The 26,136-nt window shown below is 41.3% G+C and overlaps 1 pseudogene across 1 annotated transcript; it reads left to right on the top strand.

Moving 5' to 3' along the window:
* The first annotated feature begins 392 nt into the window (after positions 1–392).
* On the top strand, positions 393–20,684 carry LOC307049465 (coiled-coil domain-containing protein 3-like; annotated as a pseudogene). Its single transcript has 4 exons — positions 393–459; positions 17,083–17,397; positions 17,557–17,952; positions 20,521–20,684. The product of its transcript is annotated as a coiled-coil domain-containing protein 3-like (transcript).
* Positions 20,685–26,136: the final 5,452 nt, after the last annotated feature.

Genomic DNA, 26,136 nt, shown 5'->3' with positions numbered 1-26,136 from the left:
CCCTTTTCTTGATTTCCTTCCTCTCCAGAGTTGTGGAGATCTGCCTCAATATTCTGGGCACAGCAGGAGAGAAATGGGTTTCTCCAGCATTGCCCTGCACAGCTGGGAAGCTGGGCATTCACTCACCTATCTCTCTTTCCTCACAGGAGAGTTCACTGCCAGCTTGTTTGGCCCTCTGCTGTTCTGTCTTGTGGAGGGGCAGACCTTGCAAAGTTCCTCTTACCCTCTCCAGTGCATCCAAACTCATTTTGCTTTGTTTTATTTTGTTTTTGCTCTGATGGCAGGCTGAATCTTTGCCCAGGAAGCCTGGATTTCAAAAAAGCCTCTCTGATCTGTGGCTGTCCGCCCAAATCAGTACTCTCCAGGTTTTCCCCAACTATGGCCAAGAGTGGATGGGGCTGTGGCTGGTTCACTGGTTCCTGCTGGTTCCACAGCCTGTACCAAGTTCTGTATGCACAGGTAGGCAAGACTCTTCCTGGGTCTCTTGGCATATGATGCCAGATGCCACAACTCCCACAGAGGCACTTTTGTTCATGGATAGGTTCTGAATTTTAGTTCTCAAAGTTGGAGGAGTGGCAAAAAGGAGGGATGTTATGCCATTAGAAGCTAACATTACTCCATTACACCTAGTATTTTAGTTTTATGAATTTTGTATTCTTCAGGTATAGAAAACCACATCTCACTTTTTATCTTACTACAATTTTGTTTTTGTCATTATTTGTTTGTTTAATAGGAAAGATAACCTACATTATAGGACTACAAGATAATTTTTGTGAATTTCTGTCCTAAGAAAAGTTTTCTTTCTTCACAATAATACAAAAGTATTCATTTATTGGATATCAGGTGTCAAATATTATTGATATTATATATCAGCCCTTATGTCTTCTAGCCAAATTTACAACTCAATTTAATTCCAGATTTCTAGAATGTCTTTGTCCTTTCTCTAAATTATTTGAATATTTTTATAAAATCTTAATTTGAACTACCCTATTATGGCTTCTTATAGGCCCCTTTGAATTTCTTGAGGAAGAATTACAAAAAATTTTAAAAGGAGAATAATATGAATGGCAAACATATAAACACATGAAAATGTACTGATATCAAGTATAATGAAATAATTGCAACCTTAGACTACATTAAAGTAGCTTACATATTAATAACTTTTAAAACTTTACCATATACACGTGAGAATATGGGGAAAGGCCCTTGTGCATTACTGATGGGAACATACCTTGATGCATCCTCTTTGGATGGTATTGTCACCATTTCAAAGCTGTGAATACAGTTACCTTTGATTCAACAGTTCTTCATTGCAGCACTGTGTGAAATAGAAAAAAAAATAGAAATAAACTAAATTTTTGAATGTATGCATCTCTTCTTTCCTTTTCCTTCTTCCCTCTTCCTTCATTTTCTGCTGGAGTTAGGCTTTGTAATTTGTTGTCTGAGACACCTGGGTAGCGAAGAAAAGTGAAAGGAGCCTCCAGAAGGCAGAGGCTTTTCAAGTCCTTGGAATGTATTCAGTGAAGGACACTAACTGTCCTGGACACAAGAGGGCAAAGGGAGAGCTTTGGAAATGGATCAAGGCAGAGTCCCCTCCCTCAGCACCTGCAGCGCTGTAAGGGGTGTGAGGGAGAGCTTTTCCTCAAGCCTGATGGCTGCTTTGTCCCCTGGTTTGCAGGACCAGCCCTCAGAGAGGATTCACAGTCTTCAGGAGGATGTCCTGTTCCAAGTCTGGCGCAAAAACAGCAGAAAATTCATAACTGGGAAAAGAACAGAGAAAATTCACCTTTAGTTAGTGATCAGATTTAGCTTTTCATCACCCTGGTTGGAATTAAGTTGATTCAAAGGAAATAATTCATTTTTTAAATGCACTTGAGTTTTGTATTCTGGAGTGTACACACATTAGTTTGTATACTAGAACTCATTTTGTCTCTATGCCTTAAAATGGAGGACTAGAGACTTAATTAAAGAAATTATTAAAACACCCCTAGAAAGAAATACTCTACCACTTGTAAAATCCATGTGGTATGTCTACACTTGCTCATAGGGAAAGTGTTCAGGGCCCCATGCTCAGTGAAAAAAGCAAGGTTTAAGATTTGATGGATATAACGCATATACATCTATATATGCATTGATATGTTTGATATGCATAGAATATTTTTGGACTATATAAGAAACTTCACAGTGATCACTTGTTGAATGGAGCAGTGTTGCAGGAGATTGAATTTTTTTTAAGTGTAGATGTTGTGAGATTATTTTTATAATATATTGATTATATTATAATATATATTATATATTATAATATATAATAAATCAGTGCATGTCTTTATTGTATAATTTTCAGAACTAGTTCATAATAAGAAGCAATATGAGAAAGTCATTTTTATATTTCCTTGAGTAGGCAAAAATTTTAGCAATAACATGCTTGTTTGTTTTTTCCAGTACGCGGGCCTCTCACTGTTGTGGCCTCTCCCATTGCTTAGCACAGGCTCCAGATGCGCAGGCTCAATGGCCATGGCTCACGGGCCCAGCCGCTCTGCAGCATGTGGGATCCTCCCGGACCGGGGCACGAACCCGCATCCCCTGCATCGGCAGGCGGACTCTCAACCACTGCGCCACCAGGGAAGCCCAACATGTATTTTTTATAAATACATTTTTAAATCATTATTTTATTTATAGTAGATATAAAGAAAGTTCACAAATTGTAAGTCAAGTAGATTATTATTTAGAATGTGCTTTACTTGAGTGTTGGAAATATTTACATAAGTTACTATATACTTATGTGACCCTGTATAGATGAATAACATGACTTATTTAGAAATCACAACTGAGGAAAATAATTGTATAATAATTACAGACATCATACTTCATTTTATTGTACTTCTCTTTATTGTGCTTTGCAGATATTGCATTTTTTACAAGTTGAAGGTTTGTGGCACACCTGCATTGTCATATGATGGTTAGCATTTTTTATCAGTACAGCATTTTTTTTTAAATTGGAGCATAGTTGTTTTACAATGTTGTGTTAGTTTCTACTGCACAGTGAAGTGAAGTAAAGCTTTTTAATTAAGGTATGTATATTAGTTTTTTTAGACATAAAGCTATTGTACACTGAATAGACTGCAGTATAGTGTAAACATAACTTTTTAAATCATTTTTTTAATTCTTAATTTATTTTAATTTTTTTATTATTTTTGACTGCATTGGGTCTTCATTGCTGCTCACAGGCTTTTTCTAGTTGTGGCGAGCAGGGGCTACTCTTCCTTGCGGTGTGCGGCCTTCTTATTGCAGTGGCTTCTCTTGTTGCAGAGCACGGGCTCTAGGTGCGCGGGCTTCAGTAGTTGCAGCACACGAGCTCAGTAGTTGCAACACGCAGGCCCTAGAGCATGTGGGCTTCAGTAGTTGTGGTGCGTGGGCTCAGTAGTTGTGGTGCGTGGGCTCAGTAGTTGTGGCTCACGAGCTCTAGAGCGCAGGCTCAGTAGTTGTGGCACACAGGCTTAGTTGCTCTGCGGCATGTGGGATATTCCTGGCCCAGGGATCGAACCGATGTCCCCTGCCTTGGCAGACGGATTCTCAACCACTGTGCCACCAGGGAAGTCCCTAAACATAACTTTTATATGCACTAAGAAACCAAAATATTTGTGTGACTCTCTTTATTATGGTGATCTGGAACCAAACCCACAATATCTCCTAGGTGTGCCTGTATATGATAATTAGTTGAAAATATTTATTCTAATATAATCCTGTGGACCTTGTAGGCTGGTTCTTCCTGCCCTCTGGTGGACATTTCTCAAAATGCAGACAAAGTTGTGTTAAGATGACAGTTTAAACTGTTAATATAACACAAGTATATGAATCATGCTCCAAATTTTAGATATTTGATGAGCCTGAGAAATCATCTGACTCAATTTTCTCATTTTGATTTTTCTACATAATCACAATATCTCGATTACATAGGCTTACTTCACATTACAGACATAAAGTTGAATTTTGGCATCTCTTGTCTATGTGACTTAGATATTAAATCATCCATAGCTATAGTAACTTCCTGTAAAATGTTTGCAACTATAGTATAATCTGAGGCCCTATAAATATCTTGTAAGGTATGCTTTTCTAATTAATTAATTAAATACTCTAAAATTAGTCTCTTTCCTACTGTTAGGAACTATATACTCTACCATTTGAATTTCACAGGTAAACACAGCAATGCTGAGGGTAGCCAAATTAACTTAGTAACTGGTAGACCCAGAACTTGAAAACAGTCTGACTCCTGACTTTGTGTCTTCCTTTTCCTTTTTCTGTTTCAAATCTGTATAGTTAATTAAGAATAGATTTTGAATTATTTAATTAGAATAAGTTATTAGTGCATAGTTTGTGAAGTGTCATATAGCATATCAGATTCAGATGGAAGAGGGTGATGTTTCACTCTGTTTTGGCCAGACGCAAGAAGCAGGCGTGTCCCTGCATCCCATTTGGCCAGGAGAGGGCTGTGTGTTGCTCTCTCAGAACTGGCCAGGAGAGGGCTGTGTATCAACCATCGAAACCCAGCTGGGATACAGCTGTGTATCTCTCCATCAAAACCAACCTAAGAGGTCTGTGCATGGCTCCATCAAAATGGGCCAGGAGAGGGTGGTGTGTTGCTCCATTCTGTCCACTTGTAAGAGGGCTGAGCATCACTCTATTCCAGCTGGCCAGCCAGGGGCTATGTCAATACATCAAAAAGAGATCAGAGGAGAAATTGAAATAGAGACTAAAAAAAGGTCAATGAGAGCTTCCCTGGTGGCACAGTGGTTGAGAGTCCACCTGCCGATGCAGGGGACATGGGTTCGTGCCCTGGTCCGGGAAGATCCCACATGCCACGGAGTGGCTAGGCCCGTGAGCCATGGCCGATGAGCCTGCGCGTCTGGAGCCTGTGCTCCGCAACGGGAGAGGCCACAACAGTGAGAGGCCCACATACCGAGAAAAAAAAAAAAGGTCTATGAAACTAAAATCTGCTTCTTTGAAAAGATAAAATTGAGAAACCTTTAGCCAGACTCATCAAGAAAAAAGAGGAGAGGGCCTAAATCAATAAAATCAGAAACGAAAAGATTACAACTGATGCTACAGAAATACAAAGGATCTTAAGAGACTACTACGAGCAACTATAGGCCAATAAAATGGACAACCTAGAAGAAATGGACAAATTCTTAGAAAAGTACAATCTCCCAATACTGAACCAGGAAGAAATAGAAATTATGAACAGACCATTTACCAGTACTCTAATGAATCAGTAACACACGGAAGTCCAGCACCAGATGGCTTCACAGGTGAATTCTACCAAACATTTAGAGAAGAGTTAATACCTGTCCTTCTGAAGCTATTCCAAAAATTTGCAAAGGAAGGAAATCTTCTAAACTCATTCTGTAAGGCCACCATCACCGTGATACCAAAACCAGACAAAGATATCACAGCAAAAAGAAATTTACAGGCTAGTATCACTGATGAACATAGATGCAAAAATCTTCAACAAAATACTAGCAAACCGAATGCAACAATTAGTTGAAAGGATCATATACCATATCAAGTGGCATTTATCCCAGGGATGCAAGGATTTTTCGGTGTCCACATATCAATCAGTGTGATACACCACATTAACAAATTGAAGAATAAAAATCATATGATCATCTCAATAGATGCAGAAAAAGCTTTTGATAAAATTCAACATCAATTTTTGATAAAAACTCTCTAGAGAGTGGGCATAGAGGGAACATACCTCAACATAATAAAGGTCATATATGGCAAACCCACAGCTAACATCATACTCAACAGTGAAAAGCTGAAAGCATTTCCTCTAAGGTCAGGAGCAAGACAAGGATGTCCACTCTCACCACTTTTATTCAACATGGTATTGGAAACCCTAGCCACAACAGAGAAGAAAAAGAAATAAAAGGAATCCAGGTTGCAAAAGAAGAAGTAAAAGTGTCACTGTTTGCAGATGACATGATGCTATACATAGAAAATCCTAAAGATGCTACCAGAAAACTACTAGAGCTCATTAATGAATTTAGTAAATTCGCTGGATACAAAATTAATATACAGAAATCGGTTGCACTTCTGTAAACTAACAACAAAATGGCAGAAAGAGAAATTAAGGAAACAGTCCCATTTACCATCACATCAAAAAGAATAAAATATCTAGGAATAAACCTACCTAAGGAGGCAAAAGACCTGTACTCTGAAAACTGTAAGACACTAATGAAAAAAATTGAAGATGACACAAACAGATGGAAAGATATACTGTGTTCTTTGATTGGAAGAATCAATATTGTTAAAATGAACATACCCCCCAAGGCAAACTACAGATTCAATGTACTTCCTATCAAATTACAAATGGCATTTTTCACAGAACTAGAACAAAAATTTTTTTTTAATTTGTGTGAAAACACAAAAGACCCTGAATAGCCAAAACAATCTTGAGAAAGAAGAATGGAGCTGGAGGAATCACAGTCCCTGACTTCAGATTATACTACAAAGCTACAGTCATCAAAAGAGTATGGTACTGGCATAAAAACAGATATTTAGCTCAATGGATAGAAAGGATAGAAAGCCCAGAAATAAACCCACACACTTATGGTAAATTAATCTTTGACAAAGGAGGCAAGAATATACAATGGAGAAAAGAGAGTCTCTTCAATAAGTGGTGCTGGGAAAACTGGACAGCTACAAGTAAATGAATGAAATTAGAGTTGGCTGAGAGAGGTCTGTGTATCGCTCCATCAAAACAGGCCTGGAGAGGGCTGAGTGTTGTGTTTTATGTTTTGGAAATACTGCTAAATTCAGTGAAATCAACAGTTTAAAAGAGATCAAGCAGGATTCAATATTTTCCACCTTCTGCCTTTTTTTTCAGTTTTTGAAATAATTATTATAGTTTTTTGTTTAATTAATTTTAAATTGATATAGTTGATGTACAATATTATATAATTTTCAAGTCTTCAACGTAATGATTCAGGTAGTGTTCATTTACTTTTTTTTTTTTTTTTGGTTGCTAATATCTATTGTTTAGCTGCTGAGCTACAAAACCTATCACAGCAGTCATGCCAAAAGGTGAGGGTTTCTTTGGTCTGGCTTTTAGGAAGTTAGTAGAAAAAAATAATGTAAGACGTACTGGAGCAAAACAGGAGCAAAAAGCACTGAAGCCAGGCAGAGGCCACTTACACCTAGTCCCCATGTGTAAGATTGCCACCCAGAAATATAGAGAGCAATGGTGCTTTCTTCTTGAGAAATCCTGAAATAATGCCAGAACTGAGTTTTGTAGTGATTTCCTTCAGTCCCTCCTATTTTTAACCCAAATGGACAGGTTGAAGCTGTTTCCTGAGGCTATATCAAAACAGCTTTCCTCATGTCACAGAAATTTCCAGAAGTTTGAGATTTAGAAGTAGAATCTGTGGTGGGGCAGTGGTATCAGAGCCCACTGCAGGAGCACAGGGGAGAGGCTGGCATCCCATCAGCAGCCACCTTCATCCTTGATAAAACACCGCACACCTTGTATAGTTGTTGAACAGGTTACTTTAAATCAGCGGGAAATTCCACTCACTATTAGATTATGCAATGATCTAATCAGTATCTGTTGAGAGCTGACGATATGGCCACCACTTTGCAAGGTGCAGTGATGTGGGAAGGACTGAGACACCATGCTTCCTGTCCTTGTGTCATTTAAGGCCCAGCAATGTTTGGAGTAATACCTTTTTTGTAAAGAGGCAGAAACTTGGTTTTGGTGGATTTGACTATCAGAATGGGAGACAGTGCCCTCTGGATTTTTCTGCCCTCTGTTTTCTATATCTGTGTTTTTGCATCAATTTGTCCTGCTAGGACTCCAACTCAGACCAGTTATTTAGTGCATGGGGCCAAGAATCCAGCAGTAGTCTACAAATTCACTACAATATCCATTTTTGTGGGTGAAATAGTATAATCCACTGAATCCCTACAGTTTTGATTCCACTGTGTCATCTGTGGGTGCTCTGTGAACTGAGAATTGAGTACTCATATTAGAAAAAAATGAATTTGAAATTCCAATGAGGTTGTTCAAGTGTCTGGGTGGTCTGGGTCACATGTGTTCCAAATTCTGTTCTGAGCTATTTCACTAACTTATTGACATTGAGCCACTGTGTCTTACATCAGCCTGGCCGTTGTAAACCAAGGGGTCCTGGTCAAACGTGTGTTAAACATTCCACTGCAGAATCATGATATCTCCCTAAGAGGAATGTTAACTTTGGTTTCCATTACTAATTGAGAAGAAAGAATACCAGGTTAAAATGCTGGCTCCAGCATTTACTAGCTGTATGACCATGAGAACTTGGGCAAGTTAATATAACCTCTCTGAACTATTGCTTTAGTTCATTATCAGTAAAAGGGGCTAATAATATTTACCTTGTAGTGTTGTAGTGGTTAAATGATAAAGTCCCCGGTAGAGTGTTGACATATACTGTGGGCAAGTGGTGGCTGCTCCACGAATGGTAGCTGTGAATGACTTAACAATTAGTGTTTTAGCTCAGTGAGGAGTCAGAGAGAAAGGCGACCAAGGGGAAGATTTCATATTATTATGGGATGCGAAGGAATTCCTGATAAGGCATGACAAATGGGAGCCATTTCTGAAGGAAGCCACTGAATCTCTTTCTCATTAGATTCTTTAAAATAAGACAATATCCATCTGTCGAAAGAATTCACTACAGAGTGGATAACCCTCTGAGGTATACTTTGGGTTCTGGGAACTGTCTGCTAACAGAGGAATTGCTGTTGAAATTTACCCATGAACCCAGACCCTGACCCTTGTTATAAGCTCATCCCTAATCCTTCCGGCTTGGTGATAGACCAGCTCACTGGCCTTCGGCAGTTTTGTTTTCAAGTTTGAGAGAAGCAGAGTTGATACTGAAGCAGCATTTATAGGTCCTTTTTAAAAATAAAAAAAAAAAAGCAAAACAAGATTGCCGTGGAAACTGAAGGCAAAATGACAAAATTCCAACGTGGGGGGGGCTATCCTTTGTTAATTGCTTATGAAGATATGAGAAAGGAACAGAAAGTTCAGGCCTGGTCAAATGACAAATCTATTCCAGAGGAGGAAATGAAAGAATAGGTAACAACACCCTTGGGGAGGCCCCAGACAGCACTGTGGAAGCATTTGATTAGAGAGTTTCAGTTACATTGCCTCTCAGATTCATGCTGAGGTTAAAAAAAAAAAGCTTGAGTTACATTGACTACTATATGATTAAACTGAGACTCTCTGGGGAGGAAAACAAAACGGCCAGCATACATGCTTCTTGGCTGGATTTTAAATCCCTTTTTAAAAATTACCTGTCATTTCTTCAAGGATTAAATAAGAAAGTAGAGTGTTTCCTAAGTTTCAGTGAATTCAAACACTTCAGATTTTTTTCTATCTATCTATAAAAAAGACATAGCCCAGGTATTAAAAGCTAGGTGTAGACTGCACAGCATTATAAAACATAAAGTACTCTTATTCTTTACAGCTTCCTTTAAAACTTAAACGTGTATCAGAGAACAAAATTAAACCTCTATTTAAAAAGTACACCTTTGTTCAAAATGTTCTTTATAAGACTATAGGCCTTTCAGAACTAATTTTTGTAGAACTCTCATACTAAAGCAGTTTGTAAGAGCGGTAGGTTATTAAGGCTTCACAAGGAAAGTACTATTGTATATAATTTCAAGCCACAACTAGTTATCAGTGCCTAGTTAGAAAGCTGGTGGGAAAGTGACTATTTAATTCTTCTTTATGAGTAAAGTAAGAAAAGATATGTCAGGATGAGGGGTGATGTTTTGGTGCTATTAGGATGGTGTTATTTCTGTGGACCAGCATCACCCAAATTCTGTTTTGTGACTAACTCTTCCTCTGCAAAGTATTCTTGACCTGAGAGTGAGACTGGAGGAATAAAAACTAAATAGGAAACAAAACACAGGATTCTTTATATCTGAGGATAACTAATATTAGAAAAAGGTCACTCAAATGGAATACACTTAAAGTTAGGACCAAAAGCATCATAGTAGACAACATAAAACCTAGAGATTGGGCTTCCCTGGTGGCGCAGTGGTTGAGAGTCCGCCTGCCGATGCAGGGGACACGGGTTCGTGCCCCGGTCTGGGAGGATCCCACATGCCGCGGAGCGGCTGGGCCTGTGAGCCATGGCCGCTGAGCCTGCGCGTCCGGAGCCTGTGCTCCGCAACGGGAAAGGCCACAACAGTGAGAGGCCCACGTACAGCAAAAAAAAAAAAAAAAACCTAGAGATTATCATATTAAGTGAAGTAGGTCAGACAAAGACAAATATGTGATATCACTTATATATGAAATCTTTACAAATGATATAAATGAACTTATTTACAAAACAGAAATAGATTCACAGACATAGAAAACAAAATTATGGTTACCAGAGGGAATAACAGGGGCAGGGGTGAAAGGTAAATTAGGAGTTTCAGATTAACATACACACCCTACTATACTTAAAATAGATAATCAATAAGGACCTGCTGTATAGCACAGGAAACTCTAGTCAGTATACTGTAATAACCTAAATAGGAAAAGAATCTGAAAAAGAATAGATATAAGTATACGTAAAACTGAATCACTTTGCTGTACACCTGAAACTAACACAACATTGTAAACCAACTATACTCCAATATAAAATAAAAATTTTTTAAATAAAAATAATAAAAAAACAGGTTTGGTAGGTATGATTTTTGACAAACAAAATGAAAATTTATAAAAATGAGTTTATTTTGTTTTATAATTAACAAAATGATCTTATAATGACAATTGTGCACTAAATCATTTGCTCAACCAAAAATAAATGGAGTATTGATTTGAAGGATGTGATAGACTGTCGCTTTGGTGGCCCTCAATGAACCATGCTTCTTTTTATCTGTACCCCTGTGAGGCCCTTCACACATTGATTCTGGTCTTGGCCACGTGACTAGCTTTGACCAATGGAACATTAGTGAAAGAAGTGAAAGACTGGTAAGTCCTTGTGCATTGGACCTTGTCTTCTTAGAATGCTTCTTCTTGGAACCCATCCACCACGCTATGAGAAAGCATAAGCAACCATATGGAGAAGCCCACCTGGAGGAGAATCGAGACCCCTAGCTAAGTCCAACTGGGCTCCCAGACTGTAGCCAGTACCAATTTCCATCCCTGTATTTGACTCCATTTTAGATCTTCTAGACATCCCGTCTCCAAGCCAACAACATGTGAAGCCCAGTAACCTCCTGGTCAACCCACAGAGTTGTATGAAGTAATTATACATTGTTAGAAGCCATTAAATTTGGGGTGGTGTGTTATGCTGCAATAGATTAGCTAAAGCAGAAACTATTACCTCCAAGTGGGGTCCTGCCATCACATGTGGCATTGATTTTGAGTCTGGGAGAGGAATGGAGAAATTTGGAGGAATGATGAAGAGACTGTTCGGTGAAGGCCAAAAGGTAGTGAGGAATATCCTATTGGAAGCTGAAGGAAAGAGAACTTTCAGCTTCCAATAGGATATAGGCAGAAAAATTAGCAAAACTATTAGCAGTATTGGCAGAAAAACTAGCCTGTTGACATATGGGAAATAGAAAGGGTACCTCATGAACTTGTGGATCTGGCTAAGGAGAGTTCTTTTTTTTTTTTTTTTTTAATTTTTTTAAGATGTTGGGGGTAGGAGTTTATTAATTTATTTTTGCTGTGTTGGGTCTTCATTTCTGTGCGAGGGCTTTCTCTAGTTGTGGCAAGCGGGGGCCACTCTTCATCGCAGTGCGCGGACCTCTCACTCTCGCGGCCTCTCTTGTTGCAGAGCACAGGCTCCAGACGCGCAGGCTCAGTAGTTGTGGCTCACGGGCCTAGTTGCTCCGTGGCATGTGGGATCCTCCCAGACCAGGGCCCGAACCCGCGTCCCCTGCATTAGCAGGCAGATTCCCAACCACTGCGCCACCAGGGAAGCCCTAAGGAGAGTTCTTGACAGAATGTTGAAGGTGCCATCTGGCTTCTTTTAGATGCCTATGGTAAAGTCCAGGAGGAGCCAGTTGAGGCAAAGAGGGGACTATTTAGATTTCAAGCAGAATTTAGAAGAACTAAAAAAGCACTAGAACTTGTGGGCTTGATAACAAAATTGCATTCAACCCTAGTCTCTCCAAGAAAAAATTTCTTAACGTAAGAAATGGCCTTGGTTTGCAGATGAAATTCAGGGTGCTGTTAGTAAAATATGATCTCAGGGTCTACGTCTCAGTTAAGGTATCAGAAAGATTTAAGGAGTATCTCAATCATCCTCTCAGCTACACAAGAAGACGTCTAAGGATCTTAAAGGTGTTTTCCCATAGCTTCCTGATTTGAAGCCCCAAACAGAGAAATGGTTGTCTTGAAGAGATTTGTGAGTGTGATGATTTATCTAATAGAGTGGATTATAATTTGATACATAGAAAACTACAAAGTTTGTAATGTAATATAAGCTACAGTAATCAAGACAGTATGGTACTGGCACAAAAACAGAAATATAGATCAATGGAACAGGATAGAAAGCCCAGAAATAAACCCACGCACCTATGATCAATTAATCTATGACAAAGGAGGCAAAAATATACAATGGAGAAAAGATAGTCTCTTCAATAAGTGGTGCTGGGAAAACTGGACAACTACATGTAAAAGAATGAAATTAGAACATTCTCTAACACCATATACAAAAATAAACTCAAGATGGATGAAAGACCTAAATTTAAGGCCGGACACTATTAATTAATAGCTCATTTTTTAAATTGCTGAATAATACTTCATTTTATATCAGTTTGTTTATCTATATACTTGTGGATGGACTTTTGGGTTGTTTCCTGTTTGGGGCTATTACAAATAAAGCTGTAATGACATTCATATTCAAGTCTTTGTACGGAATATGTGTTAATTCTCTTGGGTAAATACCTAAGAATGGGGCTTCCCTGGTGGCGCAGTGGTTGAGAGTCCGCCTGCCGATGCAGGGGACCCGGGTTCGTGCCCCGGTCCGGGAAGATCCCACATGCCGCGGAGCGGCTGGGCCCGTGAGCCATGGCCGCTGAGCCTGCGCATCCGGAGCCTGTGCCCCGCAACGGGAGAGGCCACAGCAGTGAGAGGCCCACGTACCACAAAAAAAAAAAAAAAAAAAAAAAAAAAAACCTAAGAGTGAAATGGCTCTATTGTATGTTTACCTTTTTAAGGAACCATCACATTGTTTTCCAAAGTGGTTGTACAATTTCCATTCCCACCAGCAGTGTATAAGAGTTCCAGTTCCTCCACATTCTCAACAACACTTGATATGATCAGTCTCTTTAATTTTTGCCATTCTAGTAAGTGTTTAGGGGTAGCTCACAATGGTTTTAATCTGCATTTCTCTAACGACTAATGATGCACTTAGTTGCCATCCTGATATCTTTTTTGGTGAAGTGTCTGTTCAAGTATTCTGCCCGTTTTTATATTGGGTTTTTTGTCTTCTTACTGGGTTTTGAGAGTTCTTTGAGTATTCTGGATATGCATCCTTTATCAGACATATGCTTTGCAAACATTTCCTTCAAGTCTATGGCTTGACATTTTATTCTCTTAACAGTGTCTTTTAAAGATGGAAGTTTTAAATTTTGATAAACTTTGATAGCTATTTTTGTCTAACCCAAGTAAGCAGAGGCTTTCTCCTAAAAGTTTCATGTTTTGTATTTTGAGTTAATTTTTGCCTATGGTGCAAGTTATGGATTGAAGTTCTTTTTTTTTTTTTTTTTTTTTTTTTTTGCGGTACGCGGGCCTCTCGCTGTTGTGGCCTCTCCCATTGCAGAGCACAGGCTCCAGACGCGCAGGCTCAGGGGCCATGGCGGCATGTGGGATCTTCCCGGACCGGGGCACGAACCCATGTCCCCTGCATCGGCAGGCAGACTCTCAACCACTGCGCCACCAGGGAAGCCCTGAAGTTCTTTTTTTTTCTTTTGCATATGAATATCAAATTGTTCTATCACCATTTGTTCAAAAAACAATCCATTCTTCAATGAATTGACTCTGCATCTTTGTAGAAAAACACTTTATTTATTTATTTATTTATTCATTCATTTATTTACTTCTGCACTCTCTATTCCATTGTCTTATGTGTCTGTGTTTACACCAAAGCACACTTTATTGATTACTATAACTTTACAGTAAGTCTTGAAACCAGGTAATGTTAGTCTTCTAAATTTGGTCTTTATTTTTTAAGTTGGTTTGGCTAAGTTCTTTGCATTCCATATGAAATCTGGAATCTGCTTGTCAATTTCTACCAAAAAGTCCACTGAGATTTTGATTAAGATTGCATCAAATTTGTAGATTAGTTTGGTTAACATTGACACCTTAACAACATTGAGTCTCCTGACCTGTTAGCAAATTATGTGTGTCCATTTTTCACAGACTTCTTCCATTTCTCTCAATAATATTTATAGTTTTCAGTGTATAGTCTTTTCAGCTTTATTCCTAAGTATTTCATATATTTTGATACTGTCAATGGTATTGCTTTTTAAATTTCAATTACCAAACATTTGTTGTTATATATAGAATACAATTGATTTTTGTATGTTGATCTTGTATTCCATACTTTGTTAAACTTGCTTATTAGTTCTAGTAGCGTTTTTTGTGGATTGTATCAGATTTTCTATATAGATGATTATGTCAACTATAAATAAATAGAATTTATTTACTAAATTAGTTAAAACATTTCATAATATCACTGTCTTAGTCTGCTCAGGTAAATGGTTTATTTATTAAACCATTTTTATTGAAGTATAGTTAATTTATAATGTGTTAGTTCCAAGTGTACAGCAAAGTGATTCAGTTATATATATGTGTGTGTGTATATATACACACACACATATATATACACGTACATACGCAGATTCTTTTGCATATACACGTATATATGCAGATTCTTTTGCATTATATGTTATCACAAAATATTGAATATAGTTCCCTGTGCTATATAGCAGGTCCTTGTTGGTTATCTATTTTATATGTAGTAGTATGTATCTGTTAATCCCAAATTCCAAATTTATACCCTCGACTTTCCCTTTTGGTAACCATAAGTTTTCTCGCTATGCCTGTGTGGCCTCTGGAATCTGATGCTGGGGTTTGAATCCTTGCTCAGTCACTTTCTAGCTCTGTGATCTTGGGTAAGTCAGTTAACCTCTCTATGCCTAAGTACCTTATCTCTAAAATGAGGACAATACTAATACCTACTTAGAAGTGTTGTTTGGAGAATTAATTAGGATAACATATGCAAAGTCCTTACAACAGTGCTTGGCCTGTAGTACGCAATGTATAAGTGTTAGCAGTTGTTAATATTATAATTTGGCAATGCTTGCTTGCTCTAAGTCGGCTTGCCAGGAGTATAAACCGTTTCATATCCTCTCTCTTTTTTTCTAGCAAACCTGCAAAACACCTGCTAAATAACTGTTATGGACTGAATTGTGTCGCCCTCCCCCCACTCCCCACCCCCTACCCCCGTCCCGCCTCCTTCTCCCTGCCCGAATTAGGGTTAAAGCCCTAACCCCCAATGAGGCTATATTTGGAGACAGGACCTTTAGAGAAGTAATTAAGGTTAGATGAGGTCACAAGGTTGGGTCTTAATCATCTTTATAAGAAGACACACCGGAGATTTCCCTCTCTCGCTACATGTACACAGACAAAGGCCAAGTGAGGACACAGTGGGAAGGCGGCCGTATAGAAGCCTGGAAGAGAGACCACACCAGAAAGCAATCCTTCTGGCACCTTGATCTTGGACTTCCAGCCTCTCACTCTGTGGTATTTTGTTATGACAGCCTGAGAAGACTAAGACAGTGATACTATGAAATGTTTTAACTCATATATTCCATGAGAGGCAAATAAGCAGTCCTGACATACAACGTCTGATGCCAACCTCGGGTACCAGTTCCCCATTGTGGGAAAGTCTGGCATCTACCATGGTTGAGGTGGTGGAGTGCTGCGGAGAGTCATATACCATTGGGACTACTGCCCACTTGCTTCCCTCAATATAGCTATTTTTCCTACAAAATTTGTTGAAGCCCCAGGCTGACTACTAGCTATACGGGGGTTAGTTATTAACTGCGAGAGCTGTTACTCATTTCTTTCTTCTTTCAGGCCCACTGAGTCGCTGATCAGATTCTGGACGAGTGTGGCCTCATGCAGGCTGTAGCCTTCCATTCCCTCCCGAGCTGGGCAGCGCTGGCTGGAGTCCTGGTCATTCCACTTGTTGGGATGCCCAAAGCCCTCCGGATTTGGGGGTCATGGGAGGTGAGGCCCAGCCTTGGAATTTTCTCTCCTGCTTCTCTATCCTCTTTTCTCTTTACCTTTCCTTCCAGAATTCCGTAAGAACTCTTTTCCCTTCAGTATAGAGAAGAATTCAGCTGGGTTCCAAGGCTTAAACTTGCAGACACCCTGGTTAATAAGATGTTTGCAGAACAAAGAGCCTGCCATTTTAAGGCAGTTTTGCTTGTAAATTTATTATAAATATATATTATATATAACATGTATGATATATGTATGATGGTATGTATATTATATGCATATTATGTATATGTGTGTGTGCTATATTGAATATATAAAATATACATATTTCTAAGTAATATCCTTTTTTTTCTTCTTCTTGCTACATTAGGAACAATTAAAGAAAATTGGAGATAAAAGCAACCTCTGAGTTTAGAAATATAGAACTGTGAGTTTGGGCCTCCTCAGGTTCACTCACTGACTTGTGAAAAGCTGTTTGAAATTTACCTCTGAATTTATTTCTCAGGTGTAGGGTGTTCAGAATCCGAAAGCAGTAATTATGTAAATCATGAAGTCAGGTGGCTGTAGGACAATCAGAGCACTATGGCTTGGGCTTTTCAACTCTTTTATTAAGACTTTCCAAAGACCATCATTAAAAAATAAGCAGAGAGAGAGAGGAGGTCCAGAAAAGTTTATTAGATCACACTTAATTTCCTAGTTAACCTCTGCGAAGGTAAAGTCAGATTGCTATATATTTGACTCTAAATGAACTACATAGAAAATGCAAAAACATATACAGAGTAATACTGGCAATTGACAGCGCTCGTTTTAAGGAGGCCGCGGGTCTGCAACAGGCTTTGCGCCTGTAAAGCTTTCACTCAGTCTGTCATCGGGGCGCAGGAAGAGGGCTGAGCCGCCGCTCCCAGCTCTGGCTTTCTCGCGCGCGCTGCCCCCAAACACCGCGCCCGCCCTAGGGCGACGCATCCAGCGCCGCGCGTCTGCCGAGCATCGCGATACCCCCAACCCCGGGCGGCGTCCCGGCTCCGCCCCTCCCGCCGCGGCCCACGCCCCAGCCCCGGGGGGCGTGAGGAGGCGGTGGCACGTCCTCCCTGCGCCGCTTTGGGGCGTCACGGGCTGGGACGGGCCGGGTGAGCCTGGCGGCGGAGAGAGCAGCGCGTGGAGTTGAGCGCCCAGGGCTGCGCTTCTCCGGCCGGTGGGGCGGTGCCGTGGGCCGGACGCTCCGGGCTCCCCGACGCCGCCGGCGGCCCAGCTCCGCCCCGGGCCCGGGTAGTGCGCCCCGGGCGCAGCGCGCACGCGGCCGGTCGCAGCCGGCACGCTGCCCTCGCGGCTGCTCGCCGCGCTCTGCCTGGCCGAGTGGCTCGGCCGCCTGCGGCTGCCAGCTGCCCTCCGAGTGAAGACCCCTGAGCGAGGTCAGCGGCGCCGAGCTGGCCGAGACCATCTCGTACGCCAAGGTGCTGGCGCTGCACCAGGAGGTGCACGGCCTATACAGCTCCTGCCCCGGCAGTACGAGGCCGGCGAGGTGGGGCACCTGTACCGGGCCGAGATCAAGATGCTGTGGACCAGGCGTGGGGCAGCGTGCTCGAGGTGCCCGCGGGCTCCAGGCTCCACCTCAGCGGCCTGGGCTACTTCTCCTGTCACTCCCACACCGTGGTCCAGGATTACGCCTGTTTCTTCTTCCTCAGGTGAGCCTGCCACCTCCCGCCCACACCAACCCCTCGGCCCATTTGCGTGACCAGCTGAGGTCGCCTTTATCCGGAGCGGGATCAGGAACTCGCAGGGAATCCTGTCCGTGCGATGTCAGATGATGCCTTGGGCTCCTTCCCGTGCTCTTCGTTCTTTCCTGCTCCTCCCGTCGTGTCTACAACGTCCTGGGTACCTCTGGCCAAGACTGTTGGAAAAACAGGCAGGATTCCTGTGCTTTAAGGACAGAAGAGTGTTTCAGGCAAAAGCTCCAGGTGCTTTCCAGCAACAGGTTGCCAGCCTATTCCAGATAGCAAAGGTTTATGCGGGGGGCTCCGGGCGGGGGGAGACCCTGGTCGCAGTGCTTTGAGGAATATAAAGGTCAATCAGGCAGGACCCTCTCTGATTGAGGTCATGAAAGTTGGTCTGTGGTCCTGATGAAACGCTTGTGCGTGAGAATTCAGGCGACGGGTTTGCCTAAGGTTTGAAATAACAGCAGGTGGAAGCCTAATTGAGGTGGAATCCCAGTGTACTTGGGACTCTGCGTTTTAAACTGGCTTTGGTGGGAGTAGTTTGGGATGGGTGGTGGTCACTCCAAAGCAGAATCCCTTTGAAATCAGACTGTTGTTGGAATTCTGGCTCCTCTTTTCCTGTGGGTTTGAGCAAGTTACTGACCTTGTCCAGAATCTCAATAGCCTCACCTTCATAATGTGAGAAACAAGGTTGCTTGAGACTAAAACCCAGTCACTCACACAAAACACCTGGTGCAGATTAGATGCGGACCAGTCACTATTCTGCACACCTGCTTAAGTGCCAAGATGGCGCTGGTGTGGAATGCAGCCCAGCTGTCCTCCCGTTTCACCCGCGTTAGCTCCCATCAGCTGCCGACAGATCTCAATGCCAGGCTCTTCCAAACAGATTTATGGAGGAGGGGCGGGGGGTGGGGTGCTGGGTGGGGTCAGGGCCTTGGGGGTCGCAGGGCTTTGAAGAATATAGAAGTGAATTAGGCAGGAGGCCCTGTCTGATTGGAGACTCCTGGAATCTTGGGAAATTCCGTGAAAGTTGGTCTGTGGTCAAGACGAAACACATGTGGATAAGAATTTAGGCAATTGGTTTGACTGAAGTTTAAAGTAAAAAAACAGCAGGTGGAACCCTAAATGCATTGGTTGTCTCCAGTTGAAGGAGGAGACTGAGAGGAACCTCAAAATGGAGTCGAATGCATCTATCGAGATAGCGATTGGATCTACAGCTGTGATGGGCGATAGGTCCAGTCTTCCCAGTCTGTGGAGTAGGATTAAAGATATTTGGAATAACCATGACCTTGGTCTGCAGACTCACTCTTAGCTCTTTAGATTTCATGTCACTGAGAAAGAAAAGAGTGAGTTCCGCAGAGGGCTGTCCGTAAGCTCATGGCAACATATTTTCCATGTTGAAGCCAGAATATCTAAGATTAGAATATGTGGCATGCTTTGTGTTGGCTTGGGTGGCTTCGCTAGATTCAGTTGAATTTATTTTTAATTGCTGAACAAGTACAGTTTCTAAGTAAACTCGTCAAGGAATGAGACAGTACCTTCTTGATACAGAGAAACTTAAACTAGATTTTTCATGTCTTTTAAGGAAAACACTGGGCACCCAGCTACAAAACTATTCAACAATGAAACTTCATTTTCCAAAGAAAAAAACAGTACTTGAGAAGACGTTATTTTCTTTTCCTATTTTATTATGAAATACTGTTTTGTCCACTGGTTCTGTGGTCAGCCAACTCTTTCATCTTCTCTCTGACATGTTTATAAAATGTTAGGGCAGAAATACAGAGTCAAATGGTAGTCTGATAGATTTCTGTTTCACAGAGTTATGTTGCCCTGGTGTGTGTTAACAGCTGCATACAAAGCATTCCTCCTCTATTATTCTGGGACCCATTGAGAAGAGGACAGATTCTGGTCAGCGTCACAGGAGAAGGTGACACTGGAGACCCCCTGGTGAGCCCCACATGGCCCCTATGGGCTGGAGAGTAACTCGTATCTCTCCTTTTCTTGACTTCTTCATCTTGACAACAGGCATTTTTTGTGAGGCTCAATAGAAATGTTAACTAACTTTTATACTGCAGTTACTCTGGCCAGAGACTTTTTTTTTTTAATGCAATCCTTACATCACCATCAAAAAGTAAGGTGCTTTTGTCATCCTCTTTTTATAGATTGTAATACTGAAGCTGAGAGAATTTAAGAAATTCGTTTCCTGTCAGACAGTAGTAGTAGTGGTAGGACTTTAACCCGGGTCATTGCAACTGGCTTCCCTTTCACCAAGAAACAAGGAACACACTGTCTATGAGAAGGAAGGCCACTTGGGAGATAACACAGACAAACGCAGACACATGCACGCACTCCCTCGGCCCCCAAACTCACCTTTTTCAAAAGCTTAAGAATAGACTCATGAAGTAGGAGGCAGAAAAACAATTAGAAATAATGAGAGCCGATAGAGACTGTCACAGTCTTCTGTTGGCTCAAGATTCAAGATGGCACACCCCATGGCTGTCCAATCTACAGCTCTGCTTTCTTCCTCTTTCTTGTTAGGATGGATGAAAATTATAACCTCTTGCCTCATGGAGTCAATTTCCAACCCATCTTTCCAGACACTCAAGAGAACAGAAGGATGTTTTCCAGTTTTTGAACTGTTCCCAGTGGCAGCAATGGTGACTTTTTCCAGTAACCAGGAGATCCAAGAAGACAATTGGTAAGAACTGGTACCCCGTGCCAGAGCAAAATAATGGAATAGCTACACTTTGACCCAGAGAGTCAAGAGTGCTCTTCCAGAAGCTCAGACCAAAGAGTATTTTCCTCCGTGCCCCCGACCGTCACTCCCAGCAGTTAACAAACCCTGCTCATAAACTGTTGACTCCTGAGGCTTTACTGTTGGGCATGGAGTTCCTCACAAAGTCAGGGAACAAGATGGGATGAAGGTTGGCACACTGTGCCTCAATTGCCTCTTCTGTAAAATGGAAACAATAGTAGCATCTACGCTATAGGGCTGATGCCATAGGATTTAACTCTGTAGGAAATGTAGATATGTAAAGCCCTTAGCATAGCGCTTGACAGAGAAAGTACTCAATACATGTGAGCTGTTATGACTACTACCATTATTATTATTATAATTGATAGCATAAGGCTACTCTTATTATTATTGATAGCATAGGGCTCTGAGGAATTTTCTAAAAGGAAAGAAAAGTCCTCAAGAAAATGAAATGAAAGAATTGTAGTAGCTAACACTTCTATGATTCTTATCTATAGCTATTAAGATGTAGAGGTACAGGGTGACCAAGGTAGGCGTGGAACGTAAGGGTCAGGATGATTTGGGGCATGAAAATATAAAAGGGGTATTCTAATCTGAGGCATTAGCCAGAGTTGTGGGGACATATTGAGGATTGTCACTTTCCCAAAGCAGTGGCATTGACACAGTTGAGCTGGGATGATTGTGGGACCAGGTCAGGAGAGGTCGTGGCCCTTGGCTCCCAGTCTCCCATCTGAGATGTTTTTAGGACCACGTGACAGACTACTGGACAGAGTTCTGATGTGGGTGTCCCCCAGGACAAGGACTTTTTTTGTGGGTTAATGAACCAATTTGCACATGTTGGGTGGCTTCCTTCTTTCCACCCATCTGTGCTGGCCTTGCGAAGAGTGTCTTTCTCTCGTCTGGTGGGTTGGCCTAGGGGGACGGCCTTGTTCTTCCAAACCTCCTTATCTTCTGCCCTGGGCTCCCTGGCACCTGGAGGCCTTCTGCATGTTCTTTGCACAGAACCTGTTCTCACGATGGGCAGAGGTGTCCAACTAAGGAAAAATGTTGATTCTTGCTTCCTAGACATTATCAAGGGTCCCTTCCTCAGGCCTACCCTGACAGATCTAGACTCCTCTGACCCCTCCTCCATGGTTTGCCAGAATTTTCTGAACTCTTGCTCCCAGCATGGTTCCAAGCACCTGTTTGTTTTTCTGCTCTTAATCTGTCCTGGTACCCACTCCACATTGAACTGGACCTACCAGGTGTCAGCCTGAGTATCCCTGGCTTGAGTCAGACCTTAGCATGTTCCAGATGAAATCCTTTTAGTCTCTGTCCTTTGGTTCTCCATTTTTTGGGAGTTTGCTTATTTTACAAAATCTTTGGTAATAATAGATTTGTATCAAAAGATCAGATGTTGTTCCAAAAACACCTTATAGTTTAGCCCCCAAACTCTTTAGGTACCTCACTAATTAGCCCTATGGTCACATAATGAAGGTATTAATATTTCCCTGGAATTAGATATTCCATCATTAGAAAAAAATAGAACAACAGGACCATGGAGAATTGTTTCAAGGTGAAGGCAGTTCTGTTTCGGGTGGTCAGATGTTGATCTTGGGGAGAATCTCTTTTCCCTTTCATCACCGTGGTGTCTTAGATAACAAGGGGTGGGTGTGGGCAATGCCCTGAGAGTCAAAAGCTTTGGGGGAGGAAAATTAATTCTTCCAGATTGCTGAGCTGCTGTGTAGCTGAATTTACATGTTCGAACTGATGGACCTTGCACTTTTCAACAGCTTAGCTCCTTCCGTTTTTATCCCTTGTCCTCTTTGAAAGGTACCACATCAGACCTAAGTTAGCTTGTTAGTTTCAGAATTTAAATTTAAACTAAAAATAAATTGGCTTTTTGGTAAATTTTAGCATTTACATTTTGTGATACTCCTTGAGAAATTTTTACTTCCTCTGCAGTGAGTAATGTAGTTATAAATTGAAGATCTCAGAGTTAGATGAAGAATTGACAATTACTTGCTCTTTTCTTCCCAAAAAACCCGCTAAAACTTCTCTGCCTTTTCCTTTTGAAGGTGAGCATCTTATTTTCTCTCCTACCCAGAATAAATACATCATGTTACATCAGAAGTAGTCTGTTTTTCCTATGGTGGTGGGTCCTCAGCCTTAGGAGGGATCAGAGGAGCTGTTCAGGTGACGTTTTGTTTAAAAATTTATTTTATTGAAGTATAGTTGATTTACAATATTGTGCTATTTTCTGCATAGTAAAGTGATTTCATTATACATATATATACATTCTTTTTCATATTCTTTTCCATTATGGTTTATCACAGGATATTGAATATAGTTCCCTGTGCTATACGGTTGGACCTTGTTGTTTATCCATCCTATAAATAGTTTGCATCTACTGACCCCAGCCTCCCAACCCACCCCTCCCCCTTCCCCCCTCCCCCCTTGACAACCACAAGTCTATTCTCTATGTCTGTGAGTCTGTTTAGTAGGTGAGTTCATTTGTGTCATATTTTAGATGCCACATATAAGTGATATGGTATTTGTCTCTTTCTGACTTGCTTCACTTAGTGTGATTATCTCTAGGTCCATCTGTGTTGCTGCAAGCAGCATTATTTCATTCTTTTTTATGGCTGAGTAGTATTCCATTGTATATGTGTACCACATCTTCTTTATCCGTTCGTCTGTCGATGGACATTTAGGTTGTTTCCATGTCTTGCCTATGGTGAAGAGCGCTGCTGTGAATGTAGGGGCGTGTGTGTCTTTTTTGTTTTTGCCACTGTTGTTTTTGGCTGCACCGTGCAGCCTGTGGGATCTCAGTTCCCCAACCAGGGGTCAAACCCCTGCCCCCTGCAGTGGAAGCATGGAGTCTTAACCACTGGACCACCAGGGAAATCCTAGGAGCATATGTATCTTTTTGAATTAGAGTTTTGTCTGGATATATGCCCAGGAGTGGGATTGCTGGATCATGTGGCAACTTTATTTTTAGTTTTTCTCAGGAACCTCCATACTCTTTTCCAATTTACATTCCCACCAACAGGAGGGAGGGTAGGAGGGTTCCCGTTTCTCCACACCCTCTCCAGCATTTGTTACTTGTAGACTTAATGATGGCCATTCTGCAGGTCAGCTTTTTGTTCCAGTTAGACGTTTGCTAATCATAACACGTGAATCTTCTGCATGCTCTGAGGCCTTTACAAATGGCCCTGGACATTGCACATTACACGGCTTCCCTGTATTCCATCCTGTATCTTAGAGGATGATAAATCCTGGAGGAACACTGCCGAGCTCTTGTCCTTTTCACTGCTGCTGCTGCTCTCTAGTCCCCCAGTCAGCCTGATCAATGGATCTAGGCCTTGGTTGTGAAGAGCGCATTTCATTCTTTTCCCTCATAGTTCTCCTTCTCTCAGAGCATCACGTGAATCTGGGACTGTGGTGTCAATCCAGAGGTTAAGAAATGGAACCAGAGGACGATCTTATGTAGGGAAGCTTTTTGTGATGCACACCCAGGGTGACATGCAGCTCCGTCCTCAGCAGGCAAATAAATCCTCCCATTCTCTAGTTCCATCCTCAAACATCCCACCCACGCCTCAGTCAGTGGAAACACAGTCTTGCTTTCAAAAGTTGCCGGGAAGTCAGCATCATCGTTACTAAGTATTCAGCGTCTCTCTGGTGCAGTATCATGGCGTTAATGGGACCTCAGGGGATGTCTGTGGCAGGTTAGAGCATCCATCCCATTTACTGGCAGGGTTCTCTCCATACCAGCCAAGAACATTTTCCTTCCTCTTTTCTTCTCTGCTGGGTGAGGGTAACACAAAACAGAAGTTGGCTGTTTTCCCCTCTCTGCAAGTCCTGTCCCCTAAGACCAAAACCCAGACTGACCCACACTTACATCAGTCTGTCCTAGAATGTCATGGGGTTGAAACAAAATCTGTGAAAGACCTGCTGCCATTTTTCTTTTCCTTTTTTGGAACCTGGAAGGGTGGTGGGGAAGTTGTCATCCTCCGAACTGCATGAGAAGGAATGTCGAAGGAATGTCGACTTTTCATCAGAAGATCGAAATTGACTCTGACATTTCCGGAGGCATGACCTTGGGCAGGACCCTTTATTTCTCACAACTTCAGTTTTCTCATCTATAAAATGGGGCTAAAACCATGTAAACTGTCTCAGGTTGTTGTAAGGACCTAATTAGAGAATATGTTTGAAAGCACTTAGTAAACTATAAAAAGTGATGCAAGGGTTTATGACTAAATTGATAATTAGAGAGTGTGGCTTTAAATGTTAAAGAATATGTAGCTTTTAAAAAGCTGCTTGCTTCTTCCCAGGGCAGAGCCAGAGTGGTGGCAGCAGTGATGAGGGGGATGTGTGAGAGATGGGAACAGTGATGGCGAAGCTGTCATGTGTGCTGTAATTCATTCAACAGTTTATTGGGTTCTGGCCAGGGAACACTTCTTTATAAATGCATCTATTCAGTTATAAACATATAACACATTCAGGTGGGTTCCCAAATCTAAGTATAAAATGATAGTAGAGTTTTTTCCCCCACCTCTGACACCCATCTACCCAGTTAGTTACACCTACCCTCTAAACAAGTAGCCACTGTTAAGTTTCTCAAACATTCAACGAGTATTTTCATCCAACAAGTAATTCAAATGTGATTTACTGTTGTCTTTGACACCAGTGGCACTTCACTATGCTCTATGTGCTTTGCTATGCCCTGCTTTATTCACAAGTAGAGCTTGAAGATCTTTCCATATCAGTGCATGTAAATTGCTCTAGTAGTATTCCATTGTGTGAATGTCTCACAATATATTTAATCAAGTCCCCTGCTGATGGGTCGTTACATGTTTCCAATCCATTGCTCTTATTAAAGAGTGCAGACATGTATGACATTATACATACCTCATTTTGTGGGATTGTTGATTCCAATCTTTAGCAAATATTTATTGAGTGCCTACCTTGAGGCAGCTACTGTGTTAGATACTAGAGTTTCAGTGTTGGGCAAAATACAAAGTCCCTGATCATGGAGTTTATAGTCCTAGTGTTGGTGGTTGACATGATCAAAAGACCACATTAATGACTTCATAATTTTATTTTTTATTTTTTATTTTTTATTTTTATTGGAGTATAGTTGATTTACAATGTTAGTTTCTGCTGTGCAGCAAAGTGAATCAATTATACATATACATCCACTCTATTTTAGATTCTTTTCCCATATAGGTCATTACAGAGTATTGAGTAGAGTTCTCTGTGCTATACAGTAGGTCCTTAGTAGTATCATCTTAAGTGGAAATAAATACTCCAAGGAAAAGAAAGGAAATCAGGAAGTCTGGTGTAAACTTCAGGATAAAGAAAACGTTTTCTGCTGAATTGATTCTGGGGCTAAAATCTGATGGAAGAGAGGTATCCTA

The sequence above is a fragment of the Hyperoodon ampullatus genome (assembly GCF_949752795.1).
Source record: "Hyperoodon ampullatus genome assembly, chromosome: 3".
Classification (NCBI taxonomy): Eukaryota; Metazoa; Chordata; class Mammalia; order Artiodactyla; family Ziphiidae; genus Hyperoodon; species Hyperoodon ampullatus.
The sequence above is the reverse complement of the archived record's forward strand: the minus strand, read 5'-3'. Positions and strand labels throughout refer to the sequence as shown.